The 5,043-nt window shown below is 47.9% G+C and overlaps 1 pseudogene; it reads left to right on the top strand.

Moving 5' to 3' along the window:
• Positions 1 to 3,857, top strand: part of LOC138865714 (octapeptide-repeat protein T2-like) — a 16,580-nt pseudogene extending 12,723 nt beyond the window's left edge.
• The last annotated feature ends 1,186 nt before the right edge of the window (positions 3,858 to 5,043 follow it).

The raw sequence follows: 5,043 nt of genomic DNA, 5'->3' as shown, positions 1-5,043 counted from the left end.
AAATATTAACCCATGTCAGATTTCGACCGTGAGTTGAGGGCGCGGCTGAATGGAGAAGGCAAAGGATGATAAAGGAGGTGGAGGAGGAGGGATGATGAAGATGGAGAGAGAGGATAGAAAGGAGAGAGGAGAAAAGGTGTTAAGGATCGTGATGATCATCATGTTATGATCGTCTTTGTCATCATCGTCGTTATCATCGTCATCGTCATCATCACCATCATCACCATTATCATCATCACTATTATCACCATCACCACCAACATCACCATTATCATCATCACCAACACCGTCATCACCAAAAACATCACCATCATCACCATTATCATCATCACTATTATCACCATCACCACCAACACCAACATCACCATTATCATCATCACCAACACCGGCATCACCAAAAACAACACTATCATCACCATTATCATCATCATCACCAACACCATCATCACTATTACATCATTACTTTATCATTCTATCCTTATCATCATGAAAGGACGGAAGATATAAGAAGGAGAGACAAAAAGGAAAAAGAAAAAAAAAATAAAGATAGGAGAATAGATAGATTCATGAATCTTATGATAATCTTTACAATACCGACTGCTAAAAAAAATGGAAAAAAAATATAAAAAATCATCACGAATATAAGGATGAAGAAAAGGTAAATAATGAGAACGGAAGAAAACGTAGATAATATAAATCATTACTTATATATATATATATATATATATATATATATATATATATATATATATATATATATATATATATATATAAAACAAACATAATATGACTATTTACGAAAAGAGAGAAAAAAAGAAAATATTAAACAGAGGTTCTCGAATTTTAAACCAAAATCTCAGCGTGCCAGAAAAAAAAAAAAAAAAGATGTGCATCTTGACCAAATATTATTCCATCGACAGAATATTCTCGAAACTGAAGGGGATCCGAACCCAAAATATTATGCGCGTGGAAAGGGATTTTGCAGAAAGGTCACCGTCAAAATTTTTGTGTTTTGAATAATGTCTTGGAAATACATACGATGCCAAAAGTTTAAATAAAAGTTCAGCGTTTGATATTTTGAAAACGGTGATGGCAGAAATACATAGAGAGAGAGAGAGAGAGAGAGAGAGAGAGAGAGAGAGGGAGGAAAAAAAAATATATATATATATATATATATATATATATATATATATATATATATATATATATATATATATATATAAGAAATATAAAAGGGGGCCGAACTCTTTTTTTTATGATGAGCATTTATAGAAATACTCGAATATTCACCATTCGAAATTATGTAAAGAAAATGGACAATTTCAACACACATAATCTGAAAATTATAAGATATACATAAATACTTATAAATAAAAAATATAAAAGAAGTATATTGGTGTTCAAGCTATTTTTTTATGATGAGATGCAATAGAAATTCTCGAATATTCACCATTCGAAATGATGTAAAGAAAAAACAGACAATATCAACACTAATAATATGAAAATCCCCCCCCCCTTCAAGAGAGAGAGAGAGAGAGAGAGAAAGAGAGAGAGAGAGAGAGAGAGAGAGAGAGAGAGAGAGAGAGAGAGAGAGAGAGGAGAGAGAGAGAGAGAGAGAGAGAGAAATAGAGAGAGAGAGAGAGAGAGAGAGAGAGAGAGAGAGAGAGAGAGAGAGAGAGAGAGAACATGAACTAACCCCTTCACACCAAAATCTCAATGTATCAGAAAATAATACAAGAGACCCTCATCTTGACGAAATAATTCGAAATTATGTAAAGAAAACAGACAATATCAACACAATATGAAAATTACAAAAAAGATATAAAAAACAAACAAACAAAAAAACAAGAGGAAGAAAAAAAAACATGAACTAAACACTCGAATTTTCCACCAAAATCTCAATGCATCAGAAAATAATACAAGAGATATGAATCTTGACGAAATAATCTTCCTGCATGAGAATTTTCCCGAAATTGAAGGGAACCCGAGCTCAAAAAATTTGTGCCGTACGAATAGCGATCATACAGATACGTCACAATCTAAAAGTTCAATATTTGAAATAATATCCTGAAGAACTGTTCTTACGGCTATAACTCGCTGGATGAACAGTGCAAGAAGAGCTGAACGTGTATTAAGAGATGAGGAAAATCTGAACAATATTATAAAAGTTCATGGTTCTTAAAACCCGAATGAATAAGAAAAAAAAAAAACACAAAAAAACTGCGGGATAGATTTTTTTTAATTTTTTTTTCAATTTCATTTTGTTTCATCTATTTATTTTTATTTTATTCATATCATTCTATTTATCTATTTTATCATTTCCTTATAATAAAAACAGGAAAGACATTTGTATGAGGTTGAATAAAGCGTCATTTTACGACCATTAAGATTTGTTAATGAAATACCTGGACTGAAAGACAGATGAATAATTAATGATAGATAGACTAATAAACAACCAAGTGAAATAATCAATGGACAAACAAACACTCATGTGTAGATGTGTACGCGCGAACAGACACACAAACACACACACACACAAGTGGGTGTATATGTGTGTGGGTTTCAGTATCCGCGCGTAAAGTAAAAAATAAATAATAAAAAATAATAATAATGATAAAAATAAAAATATGTATAACATGAACATCAGCCTACACGCCTTCTTAAATGCGAGAAGTGAGAGAGAAAAAAAGAGAGAGAAAGAGAGAAAGAGAGAGAGAGAGAGAGAGAGAGAGAGAGAGAGAGAGAGAGAGAGAGAGAGAGAGAGAGAGAGAGAGAGAGAGAGAGATAGATACACAGATAGATAGATAGAGAGACAGAGAGAGAGAGAGAGAGAGAGAGAGAGAGAGAGAGAGAGAGAGAGAGAGAGAGTGAGTGAGTGTGGGACAGAGAAAGAGAGAGAGAGAGAGAGAGAGAGAGAGAGAGAGAGAGAGAGAGAGAGCGAGAGCGAGAGAGCGAGAGCGAGAGAGATAGACAGATAGATAGAGAGAGAGGCAGACAGACAGTCATAAACATCCGCCCACTCGCATTCTCAGACGCGAGAAGCCCCTCCGGCGAAGTGCAGCAGACACCGGCGGCATCCCCCGGGGCGACGAAGGGGCGGCGAAGGGCGGCGAAGGGCGGCGAAGGGGCGGCGAAGGGGCAGCGAAGGGCGGGGCGAAGGGCGGCGAAGGGCGGCGAAGGGGCGGCGAAGGGGCAGCGAAGGGCGGCGAAGGGCGGCGAAGGGGCGGCGAAGGGCGGCGAAGGGGCGGCGAAGGGCGGCGAAGGGGCGGCGAAAGGGGCAGCGAAGGGCAGCGAATTGCGGCGAAGGGCGGCGAAGGGGCAGCGAAGGGCGGCGAAGGGCGGCGAAGGGCGGCGAAGGGGCAGCGAAGGGCGGCGAAGGGGCGGCGAAGGGCGGCGAAGGGGCGGCGAAGGGCGGCGAAGGGGCGGCGAAGGGCGGCGAAGGGGCGGCGAAGGGCGGCGAAGGGGCGGCGAAGGGGCAGCGAAGGGCGGGGCGAAGGGCGGCGAAGGGGCGACGAAGGGGCAGCGAAGGGCGGGGCGAAGGGCGGCGAAGGGGCGGCGAAGGGCGGCGAAGGGGCAGCGAAGGGGCGGCGAAGGGCGGCGTAGGGCGGTGAAGGGCGGCGAAGGGGCAGCGAAGGGCGGCGAAGGGGCGGCGAAGGGCGGCGAAGGGACAGCAGAAAAGAGACGGCGAAGGGCGAAAATAGAACGGTGAGGCGGCGAAGGGCAGCAGAGGCGGCGAAGGGCGGCAAAAGGGGCAGCGAAAGGGCAACGAAAAAGGGGCAGCGAAGAGGCAACGAAAAGACGGCGAAAGGCGGCGAAGGGGCAGCGAAGGGCAGCGAAGGGCAGCGAAGGGCGCTTGAAAGAGGGCGGCGAAAGGCGGCAGAGGGCAGCGAAAAGGAGCAGCAGAGAAAAGGGGGCGAGCAGAAAAGACAAGCGAAGGGCAAGCGAAAAAGGGCGGCGAAGGGCAGCGAAAGGGAACCTTGAAGGGGCAGCGAAAAGGGCGAAGCAGGAGCGGCGAAGGGCAGCGAAGGGCAGCAAGGGCGGCGAAAAGGCGGCGAAGGGGCAACGAAGAGGCAGCGAAGAGACGGCGAAGGGCAGCGAAGGGCGGCAGAAAAGGGCAATGAAAAGGGCAACGAAGAAGGGCAGCGAAAGGGCAACGAAGAACGGCGAAAAGGGCAACGAAGGTCTGGCGAAAAGGGCAGCGAAGGGCAGCGAAGAGACGGCGAAGGGCAGCGAAGAAAGGGCAGCGAAGGAGCGGCGAAAGGGCAGCAGAAGAGGCGACGAAGGGGCAGCAGAAGGGCGGCAGAAGGGGGCAGCGAAGGGCAGCGAAGGGCGAAGAAAAGGGCGGCGAAGGGCAGCGAAAAGGGCGACGAAGGAGACGGCTGAAGAAGGGGCGGCGAAGGGGCAGCGAAGGGGCAGCGAAGGGACAGCGGGGGAAGGGCAGCGAAAAGAACCTTGAAAGAGGGCGGCGAAGGGGCAGCGAAGGGGCAGCGAAGGGGCAGCGAAGGGCGGCGAAGGGCGGCGAAAGGGCGACGAAGGGGCAGCGAAGGGGCAGCGAAGGGGCAGCGAAGGGGCAGCGAAGGGGCAGCGAAGGGCGGCGAAAGGGCAGCGAAGGGGCGGCGAAGGGGCAGCGAAGGGCGGCGAAGGGCGGCGAAAGGGCAGCGAAGGGGCGGCGAAGGGCGGCGAAGGGGCAGCGAAGGGCGGCGAAGGGCGGCGAAAGGGCAGCGAAGGGGCGGCGAAGGGGCAGCGAAGGGGCAGCGAAGGGCGGCGAAGGGCGGCGAAAGGCGGCGAAGGGGCAGCGAAGGGGCAGCGAAGGGGCAGCGAAGGGGCAGCGAAGGGGCAGCGAAGAACGGCGAAAGAAGGGCAACAAAGAAGGAGACGGCGAAGGGGCAGCGAAAAGAACTGACGAAGGGCAGCGAAGGGCAACGAGAAAAAGGGCAGCGAAGAACTGACGAAAAAGGGAGCGGCGAAGGAGCGGCGAAGGGAGCGGCGAAGAGGAGCAGCGAAGGGGCAACGAAGGCAGCGGAAAAAGGGCGTGAAGAGGCA

This window comes from Penaeus vannamei, chromosome 22 (assembly GCF_042767895.1).
Source record: "Penaeus vannamei isolate JL-2024 chromosome 22, ASM4276789v1, whole genome shotgun sequence".
Lineage (NCBI taxonomy): Eukaryota > Metazoa > Arthropoda > Malacostraca > Decapoda > Penaeidae > Penaeus > Penaeus vannamei.
The sequence above is the reverse complement of the archived record's forward strand: the minus strand, read 5'-3'. Positions and strand labels throughout refer to the sequence as shown.